We start from the raw sequence: 16,838 nt of genomic DNA on the forward strand, positions 1-16,838 counted from the left end.
TCGTTGTATATGTGCGCTCAACACCAATGTACAAACTGGAAGAAAAACATAAAAATGCAAAATAGGAAATCAGAAAGTGCGGACTGCTCAAAAGTCCCTAAAAGTCTTTAAAAATAAATCATTTGCACATGCACGAAACGCTTAGGGCGGAGCTTACAGGCAGTGGCGTAGCAATAGGGGGTGCAGAGGTAGCCACCGCATCGGGGCCCTTAAGCCAGAGGGGCCCTCCCTCAACCAGAGCATTCACTCTTTATTGGTCCTGTGCTGATAATAATCACTTCTAAAGATGTTTTGAATAGTAGTAATCATTAATACACTGTTCCCCATCCCCTTATTGCACCTCTGACACTGTGGTTGTCCTTGATTGGTTTTGGTGCACCGTATCATTTGTTATGTATATAGCATTTGGGGGGCCCCATGTAAAACTTGCACCGGGGCCCACAGCTTCTTAGGTACGCCACTGCTTACAGGCGTGGAGTGGTTGGCGTGGAGCAACTTGTTACTCTATGCTTATGTATACTGGCCTGGGATCATGTGAGTGTAATTGTTTTTAATATCTTTTAATAAACATACAGTTTTATGCTATGAGAAGCTTTTTAGTTACTAGATTCAGTCTGCTGCTTCTTGGATGATCCGTTTGACTGAGCCCGCTGCCTTGGGAGTTTTCAGACTGGGAGCAATAAGCGCATGAGCTGTCTTATAATGTGGATGGCATATTAATAAGGTGAGAGGCCACGTGTGATATTAAGAAGCACTTGCACGCTGGGGGAGAGAGTGGGAGTCTCCAATCACAAATGTTTTATTGCTGTCTGTGGCTTGGCAGCTGCACTATTTGGTGAGAACCTGTGAGACTTACAGTATATGGTAGTAATATTGAGCACAGAGAATCTGTTTGGAGCACTGGTGTGATGTAAAGGACAATTTAATGTTGATACAGAGTCACGATATGGTTTTTTGTTTCTTTTTCTTTATTTTGAGCACTAAATTGAAGAGGGATCTCTTCTAGAGTACATGAGAGCGCAGCGTCTGGATGAAGTGAATATTTCCTGTTTGCTGAATACATTGTGAGCCAGCCACTACTACATTTTTTCCGGTCATGTACCACAATGTTGAATGTTGAATCACAATGTGGTGATATTTAAAACCACAATATTGTTACAGGCAAATTAATAATGTCAGTCTGGGGACGACGCCCACAAGCACTAATACCCCAAGATATAACTGTATCACAAGAGTTCTCATAGGTTGTGTTAGATACCACAAAAGTCTCGGCAATTCATAAACTACAGCCTTCAAAGTTCCACACAAATCTTGATCAATGCATAAAATATAAAATCAGTCATCTCCAGAGACAACACAACATTCTGTAACCGCTATGCCCTCCACTCTGCTGATCTCCGCATTGTCACTATAAGGAGATAGAGCTCCTGGCAGCTCAATCAAGTTCAATGCGCCTCACCGTTCTGGCCCAACAGTTCCGATCACTCAGAGTGTTCTCAAAAGATTTTGAAAAGTTCCTCTCAATAGTATAGTTCTCCGGTACCCTCCGCACTCTCCACCCAATCTTCTCTCCCGCTAGCTACGGGGTAGCTTCTCTATCAGCCCCAATTGTGTCAACCCTCTGAGCAGCAAACCATTTCCTGGTTCCAGTCTATGCGCTCCACTGACGTCTCCTACAGCAAGGAAGAAAGGACAAGAAAGTGCAGACTGCGCGCTGTGTTGGCGGCTGCATAATAGATACAAAATACTTACTATCAGTCAACTTGATTTATTGTGTATCATGAAAAAAAACAGCTTCCGACCTAGGTTTCAGGCACAGACTTCGTCAGGGGCTATCGGGGATACGGACTAGCCGACCTCTATACAGTATATAGACTGCTTCTCCCCAGTTCAATTAACCCTCAAGCAGTCCAACACCCGCTCTTAGGCCTCTTGCACATTACATGCAATTCCGATTTTTTACACGTCCGATTTTTAATTCCAATTAAAAAAACGTAACAACATGCAGTATGTTTTTTAATCGGAATGAAAAATTGGATCAAATAAAAAATCGGAATCGCATGTAGTGTGCTAGAGGCCTTAAAGGGATATACCTTTTTTTCATGCAAATCCAATTGAAATCCGTACAAACATTATGTAATTGAATAAAAACATTCTATATAAAACATTATTCAACTAGAGCTCACTCTTAAAGAGCCATATCTTGATTATTTGACTGGAGCTCTCTCTTAAAGGGCCATATCTTCATTTTGCACATATCCTTTTAAAATGCATGCAAATAATATGCAATTGAATAAAGCTCATTCTATACAGTTATTGTTCACCTACAGCTTTTCAGTAGCAGCACTCATATGGAATTAAACCACACTAATTAAAAAATATATAAAAAGGTAATTATATAAATGCATAAATAAACACACAACTACATCTAATTTTATACATTACTTAAAAAGCACTTCAAATCTATATCATCATTTTGAATTTTTGGTAGAAGTCTATTTATTTTGTATATCCACATGTTTCTAGCTGTAACAACTTTGTGATAATGTTACCTCCCCTCCAATCACGTAAGCATCTTTCAATTCCAAACACTTTGATTCCTTCTGGATTTTTCCCACATTGAAAAACAGTTCGATAAACTACGAGTCTCTAAACCAGTCCTTATGTTATAGATGTGTTCTGAGAATCCCTTTTTTATTTTTCTTCCCATTCTTCCACATACTGTTTGCCATAAGGACAAACAATCGTATAAACAACGTTCTCTGATTGACAAGTAATCATTGTTTTATCTCATGCTGCCCCCTATTCACAAATGATGTAAAAGTTATATACTCTTGTTGCGCCATATTCACACATTTTGCAGCCTTTCCTTCTCCTGCATGGGAAAAGCCTTTTACTTGGGGAAATAACTCATTTCTTGGCCTGGGGATAAAGCTTCTGACCAATCTGTTTCCAATCGATTTTGGTTTCCTGAAGATGAACTTTGGTTTCTCAAGTAACCTCCAAGGATGCCAGTTCTTCTCCACTACCCTCCTCACTGCCTTCTGGCCCTTTGAGTAGGTGATAATAAACGTACACTCCCCACTTTTGTCATCCGGCAATTTAATAACATTCATTATAATTTTATTTTCTAAAGATAAAACAAATACATTCTTTAGCTTACAATACCATTTGTAGCAATGTCAGGCCTCCTCTCCCGGTGATCACACCACACGTCTTCACTAAGCTATATTCCCAAGCACTCCCATCCTTATTCACATAAGAGAAGGGAATGAGTGGAAAACAGCATTTAAAGTGGACCTGAACTCTTGCACAGGACAGAAGGAAAACAGAGAAATGCACCCCATATGTATTTAGAGCTTTTAGCCTGCCTAAAGGCTCATACAGACGCTCAACAAAAGTCTTTTAAATGCACAATTATTAAACAACTTTTGTTGTTAAAGCAAACAAAAAAGTTATTTGCTATTGTTCAAATAACTTATAAGACGCAGCTCAAGTCAATCCAGTGGTTGGATTGACTTGAACGCCTCTGCTGTCATAAACGTTATGTTAAAGCGGAATATAACCCTGCATTTCAACTTTGCTCTAAAACATTATTTACAGCATATTATATGCAAAAAGCATTTTTTTTTACTAGACCAGCATTGGAAGGGTTAAACACAGAGGTTTAAAGTTCCGTGGAGAGATATGCAGAAGTTCAGATTGTTACATTCTATTTAGTTAAATGTATCTATTGATAAATGTTGCACACTCTTTGGCTGTCCTCCAGCTCCTTCTCAGTCAGAGAGAGCGAGTCACATTCAACACTTAGATACATTTATGTAAACAAAATGTATCTATGTCAGCTTCCGATGCGTCTGCAGAAATCTCCAGGAACTTTAAAGCTCTGTGTAACCCTTCCAATGCTGGTCTAGTAAAAAAAAAAAATATGCTGGTTGCATGTAATATACTGTAAATAATGTTTTAGAGCAAAGTTGAAATGTAGGGTTATATTCCGCTTTAAGGTTGAAAAATGTGAACTCAGCAAACTATCCAATTTTTGGGACTTGTATTCTCGTCTCATCTCTCCTCATGGAATATTCATAGATCCTCTGAAGGTTCAAGCAGTCCTCAGCTGGCCTCCACCTGTCGATAAGAAAGGATTCAAAGATTTGCAAATTTTTACAGAAAATGTATCAAAAAATTCTCAGCCATTATTCTAGCCATTACACAACTCCTCCACTAGCAGGTACATTTCAAATGGAATCCTGAAGTCCTAAAAGCCTTTGAAATTTGAAAGCAGCATTCACACCCATGCCTATTCTCAACCACCTTGAATTCTCTCTTCTTTTTACTCTGGAGGTGGATGCTTCAGAATATAAAGTAGGTGCTATTTTATCCCAGAGACAATGACCTAGATTCCTCCTTTATCCTATTACACTTTTCTCCCAAAAGAATATCTGATTCTGAAAGGAACTATAATGAGGGAGATCGTGAGTTATTGGCCCTCAAGGAGGCACTGGAGGAGAAGAGATATCTAAAGGAAGGGGCAGGACAGCCAATTCTCATATATATAAACAACACTGCAGACCGATAAAATCTACAATTCTTGAAACCCACAAAACTACTTAAGCCACGACAAGCAAGATGGGCACTTTTCTTCTCACTCTTCAATTTCCATATCACTTACTGGCCAGGAAATAAGAATGTCAAACCGTGTGCTCTGTCATGCATGTTTTCAGTAAATTCACAAACACAATCTTCAGACACCATACTTAAAGGATACGTCTGAGGAAATAAAAATAAAAAAAAAAACAAGATCTACTTACCTGAGGCTTCCTCCAGCCCTTGGCAGTCAATCTGTTCCTCGCCGCAGCTCTGATGTCCCAGGCACCAGGTGTTTGTCAGGAGAGGAGTTGGTGACTTGGGCCCTAGAGGATATTGGTGTGAGACCATTACTGAGGATATTGGCATTGGATCATTAATGAACGGTAAGTATTTATGGTTAATATAGATTAATAAAAGGATATTTTTTTCCATGGTTTTTATTTCTGTTTTAACTGTTAACTGGTTTTTATTTCTGTTTTAACTATGGTGTACTACGCACATTAGTACACCATACTCATTTCATCTGTTAAAGGGGTCCCACAGATGTCACCATGAACTCCACCCAGGACATAAACCCACAGGAGTGGAGGTAGTTACCCCCAACCTCCTCCTGGGCACCAGAGGTGGAGATGAGGCCCTTGTCCATGGATTGGACGAGGGCTCTGGGAGAGTGCGGGGGGGCATTGCCCTCTCTTTCAGAGCCCCCATACCATGGGCCATGCAGGATGGTGTAGCTTAGGGTGCAGAGCCCTATGTGGTCTGGGCTACAAATTCTGGCTATACCAGAACGGGTGACAAGGGGTTCAAGAGGCTTAGGAGGGGGGACCCCATGCTGTCCATTTTCATGAAATGTAAACAATGTGTTTACAGAATTCGGAATGCAGTACAGTGTACCACTGCAAAATGTAATTTTACTAAATAATTTTTTACCATGTTCCTACTAATCTCCCTAACTTATATGGAATTTGGTGAAGATATTAACTGCAGAAGTTAGCGCTATTGACTTCAATTAAAGAATGGAATGTGGTACTCAGAGCAATTTTCATGTTTTTACTCCGAACTGCAGATACTTGGGACACCTACAGTATGCCTGGCTACGTATCCTGGGGGGACCTATACCTGGATACCTATACTGGGGCCACTATACCTGGCTAGGACAGGGCAGGGGGACATAGAGGGGGACAAAAGAGATTCAGGGGGAACAGAGGAAGACAAAAGAGGCAAGGGGGGATTTAGGTGAAACATAGGGGGAAAAAAGAGGTACAGTGAGAACAGAGGGGGACAAAAGAGAATAGATTCAGGTTAATAACGGACCTACAGTCTCTACAGTTAACCAGGGAATACCTGTATTTTGCTAGTATTTTGCTCCACCCACATCATGTCATGGCCACACCCACTTTTCCACAGCTGCACGCTTCAAACGCCACTTTCTTTGGTGGCATTGCTAACCCATTTTTCGCGTGCCTATCTTCTAAATCCACCGCTCTTCAGTTAGCACTATATATGCCAGCCCGAAATTGGTTGCATTGTTGATCGGTCATGCATTTGGTGGCGCTTATTTTCATCCGATTCTGGTTATAATAATTGAATCGGATGGTCAATCAGACGCCAAGTCGTCTGATGTATGGCTACCTTAAGGTTCAAATTCACAATCTTGTGACTTTATTACACTCAAAGGCCATTTTTTTTCAGAAACAAATTAGTCTACCAGAATGTTCTAGGGACTGGGAGAGAACTGAAGCACCTATGAGAAACCCAAGGCTAGCACTTCAAGGTGATAGTTCTAGCCACTCGGCTGTGGTGTCCACCTTTAAAGGATAAAGGTCACGGTGACATGTGCCATGATGAGATAGACATGTGTATGTACAGTGCCTAGCACACAAATAACTATACTGTGTTCCTTTTTTTCTTTCTCTGCCTGAAAGAGTTAAACATCGGGTATGTAAGTCAGGAATGGGTCAGACTACAATGTGACCCTCACTGATAAGAAATTACAACTATAAAACACTTTCCTAGCAGAAAATGGCTTCTGAGAGAAGGGAAGAGTTAAAAAGTGATAGTTCATGAGCTTTGGCACACTTCAAAGAATGTGTCATTGAGCAAAAACAATAAAATGGTAAAAACTTAAAAAGTAGATTTAAATATAAAATAAAACCATGGAATATCTTAAAAAGTCATTTTTAGGAATAGTAGGATAGTTACAACTGTTTATTTCATTCGTTTATTTTCACCTCGAGTGTCCGTTAAAATCTTCTATGGTAGGATGGGTGGCTATTTGAATAAATCACCTACCCTTCCACATCTAACCTTAACTGATAACCCTACAAAGACCCTAACCTGATTATACCGCTATAACACTCATCTTTTTCCATTTCATACCATTTGTCAGGATAACACGTATTTTCTACTAAAAGAAACTGAATGTAGAAAAGAACCAGTCATCATAATCCAGGCAGTGGCATCCTGGCTTACTCTCACATCCCTGGTCAATGTCCTAACCTTATGGTACGTTCGCATGCAAATGAGATGCAAATAATTCATGTTGATGCAGAATTATGCACGTATTTATGCAAATGTATGCAGATTGGAAATGAACCAATCGGCAGGTTTGATGAAACATCAGGTCATGCTACTCTGGGAGGGGTAGAGGATTTTTTTTTCTTACTGAAGTGGGTCATGCTGTCAAAATCTGCTGTTTACCACAACAGAGAACTAAGGTGAAAAACAAAAACAGGTTATAGGCTACGTGACATATATGAATCTTTCCATTTTGTGGTACACCTGTCTCTTTAAACATATTCTGCTCTTACTTTTCCTGCATGAGGAAAACTAGTTTAGTGAGTTGTTGTTTATTCCGCACTTAGTTCCTGCTCAGCTGCACAGTGAGGAACAGGTAAAGGTAATCTCTCACTTTGGTATATAACTATTTGACATTCCTGGACGTGAAACTCACGTCCAGGAAGCCATGTGCGCTCCTGCGCGTCCACGCGGCCGATCGCGCGCGTGCACGCGCGCTCCTGGCCGGCGGTTTGTTAGCCAGTGAATCAGTGAATCGGGCAACGGTGCCCGATCACTGATTCCTGTCCCCCGCAGAAAAAGCGACAGCTTCTCTCGGAAGCTACGCTTTTTCTGCTTCCTATGTCGCTCTAAGCGTACGTGGTACGCTTAGAGTGACGTCACTGTAAACAACTCATGGCTGCCATCTTGTGGCCAAAAAGTAAACTACATCTAAATGTTAAATAAAAATAAAAATACACATATTTACAAAAAAAAATACAATTTCAATCCCACCCTCCCAAAAATACCCACATAAAATGTTTAATTAAAAAAAACAAAAAACATTACAATAATAAAAAAAAAAAAAACACAAATATTTACCTAAGGGTCTAAACTTTTTAAATATCTATGTAAAGATGAAATATTTCTTTTTTTTTTTTTATTATAAGCTTGTAAATAGTGATGAATGCAAAACGGAAAAAATGCACTTTTATTTCCAAATAAAATATTGTCGCCATACATTGTGATAGGGACATAATTTAAATGGTGTAATAACCGGGACAAATGGGCATATACAATACGTGGGTTTTAATTATGGAGGCATGTATTATTTTAAAACTATAATTGCCGAAAAGTGAGAAATAATGATTTGTTTCCGTTTTTTTTCTTATTCTTCCTTTTAAAATGCATTTACAGTAAAGTGGCTCTTAGTAAAATGTACCCCCCAAAGAAAGCCTAATTGGTGGCGGAAAAAACAAGATATAGATCAGTTCATTGTGATAAGTAGTAATAAAGTTATAGGCTAATGAATGGGAGGTGAACATTGTTCGGATGCATGAAGCGAAAAACGACTGAATGCGAACTGGATAAGAAACGTCTCAATATTCTAGGGCAGCGTCAAAATGGGGATATAACAGATTTTGAAATAAAATAATCCTAACATAGCATAACTAAATATCCTTATCATGCACTTGCCAACGTGTTTAAATGTAAAGTATCCAAGAAGTGAGAATTGGCTCTTGGGTGCATGAAAAGGATGAAAACTTTAATTTAATTACATATCACAAATATCAGACAGTAACAATATTACAAAAACCCCGTAAATACAAAATAACCCCATAAAAATCCCTCCTCACAGAAACCTCCCAACAACATGGGGGCTGCAGTCACCCATGAAACTGTAAATATGCACCCTGCAAAAACCTAGTAGTGGTACCACTGTTGTAAACAGATTAAAAGGCCAAAAAAGGGGTCAAGCCTGACATATGGAGCACAGTTGGAAATCGATAGGTGCAGGCAAAACTCCTGAGTAATGTTCCTGAAACATATGATAAGCGCAGGGAAGCAGATTGGGCAGCGGCATGCAAAGCACAAAGGAGCTCATAAACTGGAAGTAAAAAATAGCATCAAAGCAGACTGATGGCATGCGATGTTGATGACCAGTAATGCAGATGGATGGCATGCAAATGGCATATGTGAGAAACAATCCCCCAATCGCAGGGTAAATGGAGATAAAGCAGAGCAAAAGTCTTTCACACTGGAAGGCACATGTGATGGATGTGGCATAAAGTCCCCCAATCGCAGGGCATGTGCAGGCAAACAGCCATATATATTCGTGCGATGATGCTCTCACATAGTTACCAAGCTCCAGTGGTGGAGTCCAGAAGGCAAATGCAGATGCCGGCAAGGCTCCCTTATGCTGCCACACAGTTGACCCAGAGGCCAAGATGCTGAATGTCCGTGGGACCAAGGGGGTGCAAATTCCGGGTTGAGGAGGAGGAAATTCGCGCTGTCAGGAGGAGCCTGACATGTTTCGCCGCATCTAGCGGCCTTCTCAAAGGCAGACAGCGTGGTTATGAACATGGACGCCATAACGGCGTCCATAAATGCTGAATGCGCCCGCGCAGCCCGCCTACCCGCCCGCCCCCAGTCACGCACACCGTCACCACACGCCCACCAATGTCGGCGGCTGGGCGGCCCGCACTTGGAGCGCAGATGCGCTCCAAAGCGCATCACAGGACGGCGCCGAGCGGATGACGCGAGAGGTGGCCACCCAATGGGGAGGATGAACGAGCGGAGCAGTGGGCAAAGCGGGTACCGCGGACGCACCCACCAGATGTACACCAATACAATTAAAAAATAAAAGGAAAAAATGAAACAAACGAATACTAAACCCTTATAAATGTGGATTCAAGTGTGTGAATTAGCGTCCCGAGCATGGACGCACCAATGAACTTTAGGGGCGCCAAGCATCAAAACGCAAATCCCACCCAAACACATAAACATTTATGTGTATATACGTATAAAAGAGAGGTGGAGAGAGACCCGCCCCCAATAATAATATTATAATAACATCCAAGTGGGTATGAAAACACGCCCACATGTATATAAATGGCCCTAAAGGAAAATTAGCTACCTGTAAGAAGAGGGAGGCCAACAAACAGGGGGGAAAAAATGCACGGGGCCCAAAAGTGAGACCCTCCCAGACGCAACACAATGTGCATCCAGGTAGAGGGACCAGAGTGGAAAAAGAGGGGGGCTAGAGCAGAGACCCACCGAAAGCTCCAGGAAACTCCAACTTAGACCTATAGAACTAAACGGGCAAAAAAAACCGATAATTGATGCTGTCATTTAAACCCTTCGGTTCAGTGGCTTTAAGATCAAAAATCCAACGGGACTCCAGCTGTAGGAGGGCTCTGTCAATGTCGCCACCCCTAGGATGAGCATGAACTCTATCCAGGCCTATGAAACTAATAAAGCTAGGGTCCCCTCTGTGCTCCAAATGGACGTGTCTGGAAATTGGGGATTTAAAGTTGCAATTTGCAACGTCCCCTACATGGTTTTTAATCCTTTCCTTAAAAGCTCTCGATGTTTTTCCAACATAAAAACTGCCACATCTGCAGTACATAAGGTAAATAACCCCCACAGTATTGCAGTTAACAAAATGTTTTAATTTCCATTGACGCCCATTGGGCAAGGTGATATCCCTGCCTATTTGTAAATAGCGGCAGTAGACGCACCCTGGCTCGATACCAGCGCATAATCCCACCATGTATGCCCGGCATAACACACAATTACTCAATGACCTAGTTTGTGAGCTTTGCGGTCTTTGGCATTAATATTTTGCATTGAAATGAAACAAAACTGATTGGCTATTTGTGGCTGTACCAGGTTTGGAGCTTATGCCATTAACAGTGCAAGAATGGCACAATTGCATATTCCCCTTAAAAAACAATAGGTGAATTTTGATTGGCTTTTGTAGGCTTCACCTACTTTTCTGAATATGAATCCCAGTCACCCAGTGACCAACGGTGCAAAGTTTGAGAACCCTACCATTAACAGTGTAAGAATTTGTCTCCACCCACTGATGACCCGGTTTGGCCAGGTATGTATTTGGCTGGTGTTGGCTGCGGTTACTCAATGACCAAGTTTGTGAGCTTTGCGGTCTTTGGCATTAATATTTTGCATTGAAATGAAACAAATCTAATTGGCTGTTTGAGGCTCCACCCCCTTTTCTGAATTTGAACCCCAGTCACCCAGTGACCAGCTGTACCAGGTGAAAGGCTTGTTCCACTAACAGTGCAAGAATGACAGCAATGAAATATTCCCCGTGAAAATCAATAGGTACATTTTGATTGGCTTTTGTAGGCTCCACCCACTTTTCTGAATTTTAATCTCATTTACCCAGTGACCAACTGTTCAAAGTTTGAGAACCCTGCCATAAACAGTGTAAGAATGGCTGCCGTTTACATTTTCCCAGTGAAATTAGTATTTGTCTCCGCCCACTTTTTAATTCTGGGGATAAAACGTATCCTATATTTTATTCCAGGTAATGTACTATATGTGTGCCAAATTTCATCCAAATCCATTCAGTTATTTTTGCGTGATCAAGTAACAAACACCCAAACATCCAAACTTTCCCATTTATAATACTAGTAAGATGCAATACAATACAATAACATTTCTATAGCGCTTTTCTCCCATAGGACTCAAAGCGCTTCAGCCTTAAAGAGGAACTGTAACGCCAAAACGGCCCCTGGGGGTTACTCACCTCGGGTGGGGGAAGCCTCAGGATCCTAATGAGGCTTCCCACGCCGTCCTGCGTCCCTCGGGGGTCTCGCTGTAGCCCTCCGTGCAGTCCGGGCAGCGGTGACGTCATTATTTACCTTCCTGGCTCCTGCGCAGGCGCTCTGATGCCTCTCGGCGCCGAAGTAGGCGGAAATACCCGATCGCCGTCGGGTCTGCTCTACTGCACAGGCGCAAGTTTCCGGCGCCTGCGCAGTAGAGCGGACCCGACGGAGATCGGGTATTTCCGTCTATTTCCGTGCCGAAAGTCGCCACAGCGCCCCCGCTGGAGCCAGCAAAGGTAAATATTGAACTGACAGTCGGCACAGTCGCCGGCTGTTCGGAGGGCTGCGGCGAGACCCCCGTGGGACAGAGGACGGCGTGGGAAGCCTCATTAGGATCCGGAGGCTTCCCCCACCCGAGGTGAGTACCCCCCAGGGGAGGTTTTTGTTGTTACAGAGTCTCTTTAAGTCTCATCTACACGGGTAGATGAGGCTGCGATCCGGCGGCTCGATTAGCCGCCAGATCGCCTCTTCCGCGTCTTCGCGCGTGCCCACCGCGTCCCCGCTCGCCGCGCGTGCGCCGCATTTGATACCCCGCTCGTCCCCGCCGGCGCCGCTTATCTTCCGCTTGATTCCCTGCCATTGTCCCCTCGCGGGTAGTGAGCAGGGAATCGGCGGTGGGGAGATCCGTCCTGTCGGATCTTATCAATCGAGCTGCATTAGCGGCTCCATTGATAAGGAACATCGCGGCCGCATCTACGCATGTAGATGCGGCTTTAGAGAGCAGCAGCACCAGTCTGGGCGCGCTCAGTGATAGGATAAAGACACTCCCTAAAAAGTTTTTATACAAAGTTGCTGGCCAGCCTCCCTGCTCACTGCACACTATTTTGTCAGTTAAATGGATCAACTGCTATTCACCACGTGAAAGAAAATACCCCATTTTTACTGCCTATTGTAAGTAGTGTTGGGCGAACAGTGTTCGCCACTGTTCGGGTTCTGCAGAACATCACCCTGTTCGGGTGATGTTCGGGGAGCGCATGGCCGAACGTTACCCGAACGTTCGGCTAGCGCTGTGATTGGCCGAACGGGTCACGTGTAGTGTTGGGCGAACATCTAGATGTTCGGGTTCGGGCCGAACATGGCCGAACTCCGAACATAATGGAAGTCAATGGGGACCCGAACTTTCGTGCTTTGTAAAGCCTCCTTATATGCTACATACCCCAAATTTACAGGGTATGTGCACCTTGGGAGTGGGTACAAGAGGAAAAAAAATTTAGCAAAAAGAGCTTATAGTTTTTGAGAAAATCGATTTTAAAGTTTCAAAGGGAAAACTGTCTTTTAAATGCGGGAAATGTCTGTTTTCTTTGCACAGGTAACATGCTTTTTGTCGGCATGCAGTCATAAATGTAATACATATAAGAGGTTCCAGGAAAAGGGACCGGTAACGCTAACCCAGCAGCAGCACACGTGATGGAACAGGAGGAGGGTGGCGCAGGAGGAGAAGGCCACGCTTTGAGACACAACAACCCAGGCCTTGCATTAGGACAAGAAGCGTGCGGATAGCAATTTGCATTTTGTCGCCATGCAGTCATAAATGTAATACAGATGAGAGGTTTAATAAACAGGGACCGGAAACGCTAACCCATCACAGATGTTCATTGTTCATGTTACTTGGTTGGGGTCCGGGAGTGTTGCGTAGTCGCTTCCAATCCAGGATTGATTCATTTTAATTTGAGTCAGACGGTCTGCATTTTCTGTGGAGAGGCGGATACGCCGCCGATCTGTGACGATGCCTCCGGCAGCACTGAAACAGCGTTCCAACATAACGCTGGCTGCCGGGCAAGCCAGCACCTCTATTGCGTACATTGCCAGTTTGTGCCAGGTGTCTAGCTTCGATACCCAATAGTTGAAGGGTGCAGATGGATTGTTCAACACAGCTACGCCATCTGACATGTAGTCCTTGACCATCTTCTCCAGGCGATCGGTGTTGGAGGTGGATCTGCACACTTGCTGTTCTGTGTGCTGCTGCATGGGTGTCAGAAAATTTCCCCACTCCAAGGACACTGCCGATACCATTCCCTTTTGGGCACTAGCTGCGGCTTGTGTTGTTTGCTGCCCTCCTGGTCGTCCTGGGTTTGCGGAAGTCAGTCTGTCGGCGTACAACTGGCTAGAGGAGGGGGAGGATGTCAATCTCCTCTCTAAAGTCTCCACAAGGGCCTGCTGGTATTCTTCCATTTTGACCTGTCTGGCTCTTTCTTCAAGCAGTTTTGAAACATTGTGTTTGTAATTGGTGTTGTCCAGAATGCGCACAATGCGTGGGTCGCGTTCAATGCAGTCCTAGGCCGAAGAGGTCATAGCCTAGGGTCACAAAACCTGTTTATTTGGGCAATTTCAATGGTGGCGAGTCTGACGTACATAAATCGCAGCAATGGCCGTTAGCAACGTCTGAATCTCACGAAATGTCTCATGCAGGTAGAAGACATATTGTTAGACTTGGGCACCAAAGATGGGTTCCCTACATCTCTGCAAACCAGAGTTACAGGGCTCCAAATTTGGTAAAATCACCCATAGGCTTTCATTGGGCCTCCTATTTACAGTTCCAAAATCTCACATCTTTTCAAAGGGCAATTACTCAGCAGTGGCAAATTTTCTAGCATTGTAGGGACCCTTAGGGGGAACATGACTGGTGAGTTTCGGGCCCCTAGGCCGAAGAGGTCATAGCCTAGGGTCACAAAAACCTGTTTATTTGGGCTATTTCAATGGTAGTGATGGAGACGTACATAAATCGCAGCAATGGCCGTTAGCAAAGTCTGAATCTCACGAAATGTCTCATGCAGGTAGAAGACATATTGTTAGACTTGGATTCCAAAGATGGGGTCCCTACATCTCTGCAAACCAGAGTTACAGGGGTCCAAAATTGGTAAAATCCCCCATAGGATTTCATTGCCTCCCTATTTCACTTTCCAAAATCTCACATCTTTTCAAAGGGCAATGGCTCAGCAGTACCAAATTTTCTAGCATTGTAGGGACCCTTAGGGGGATCATGACTGGTGAGTTTTGCCACTGCTGAGCCATTGCCCTTTGAAATGGTGTGAGATTTTGGAACGGTAAATAGGAGGCCCAATGAAATCCTATGGGGGATTTTACCAATTTTGGACCCCTGTAACTCTGGTTTGCAGAGATGTAGGGACCCCATCTTTGGAATCCAAGTCTAACAATATGTCTTCTACCTGCATGAGACATTTCGTGAGATTCAGACGTTGCTAACGGCCATTGCTGCGATTTATGTACGCCACCATCACTACCATTGAAATAGCCCAAATAAACAGGTTTTTGTGACCCTAGGCTATGACCTCTTCTGCCTAGGGGCCCGAAACTCACCAGTCATGTTCCCCCTAAGGGTCCCTACAATGCTAGAGAATTTGGTACTGCTGAGCCATTGCCCTTTGAAAAGATGTGAGATTTTGGAAAGTGAAATAGGGAGGCAATGAAATCCTATGGGGGATTTTACCAATTTTGGACCCCTGTAACTCTGGTTTGCAGAGATGTAGGGACCCCATCTTTGGAATCCAAGTCTAACAATATGTCTTCTACCTGCATGAGACATTTCGTGAGATTCAGACTTTGCTAACGGCCATTGCTGCGATTTATGTACGTCACCATCACTACCATTGAAATAGCCCAAATAAACAGGTTTTTGTGACCCTAGGCTATGACCTCTTCGGCCTAGGGGCCCGAAACTCACCAGTCATGTTCCCCCTAAGGGTCCCTACAATGCTAGAAAATTTGGCACTGCTGAGTAATTGCCCTTTGAAAAGATGTGAGATTTTGGAACTGTAAATAGGAGGCCCAATGAAAGCCTATGGGTGATTTTACCAAATTTGGAGCCCTGTAACTCTGGTTTGCAGAGATGTAGGGAACCCATCTTTGGAGCCCAAGTCTAACAATATGTCTTTTACCTGCATGAGACATTTCGTGAGATTCAGACGTTGCTAACGGCCATTGCTGCGATTTATGTACGTCAGACTCGCCACCATTGAAATTGCCCAAATAAACAGGTTTTGTGACCCTAGGCTATGACCTCTTCGGCCTAGGACTGCATTGAACGCGACCCACACATTGTGCGCATTCTGGACAACACCAATTACTGGGTTTATACCCTTCTGGATCCACGGTACAAACACAATGTTCCAAAACTGCTTGAAGAAAGAGCCAGACAGGTCAAAATGGAAGAATACCAGCAGGCCCCTGTGGAGACTTTAGAGAGGAGATTGACATCCTCCCCCTCCTCTAGCCAGTTGTACGCCAACAGACTGACTTCCGCAAACCCAGGACGACCAGGAGGGCAGCAAACAACACAAGCCGCAGCTAGTGCCCAAAAGGGAATGGTATCGGCAGTGTCCTTGGAGTGGGAAAATTTTCTGACACCCATGCAGCAGCACACAGAACAGCAAGCGTGCAGATCCACCTCCAACACCGATCGCCTGGAGAAGATGGTCAAGGACTACATGTCAGATGGCGTAGCTGTGTTGAACAATCCATCTGCACCCTTCAACTATTGGGTATCGAAGCTAGACACCTGGCACAAACTGGCAATGTACGCAATAGAGGTGCTGGCTTGCCCGGCAGCCAGCGTTATGTCGGAACGCTGTTTCAGTGCTGCCGGAGGCATCGTCACAGATCGGCGGCGTATCCGCCTCTCCACAGAAAATGCAGACCGTCTGACTCAAATTAAAATGAATCAATCCTGGATTGGAAACGACTACGCAACACTCCCGGACCCCAACCAAGTAACATGAACAATGAACATCTGTGATGGGTTAGCGTTTCCGGTCCCTGTTTATTGAACCTCTCATCTGTATTACATTTATGACTGCATGGCGACAAAATGCAAATTGCTATCCGCACGCTTCTTGTCCTCATGCAAGGCCTGGGTTGTTGTGTCTCAAAGCGTGGCCTTCTCCTCCTGCGCCACCCTCCTCCTGTTCCATCACGTGTGCTGCTGCTGGGTTAGCGTTACCGGTCCCTTTTCCTGGAACCTCTTATATGTATTACATTTATGACTGCATGCTGACAAAAAGCATGTTACCTGTGCAAAGAAAACAGACATTTCCCGCATTTAAAAGACAGTTTTCCCTTTGAAACTTTAAAATCGATTTTCTCAAAAACTATAAGCTCTTTTTGCTA

This window comes from Hyperolius riggenbachi, chromosome 11 (genome assembly GCF_040937935.1).
Source record: "Hyperolius riggenbachi isolate aHypRig1 chromosome 11, aHypRig1.pri, whole genome shotgun sequence".
Classification (NCBI taxonomy): domain Eukaryota; kingdom Metazoa; phylum Chordata; class Amphibia; order Anura; family Hyperoliidae; genus Hyperolius; species Hyperolius riggenbachi.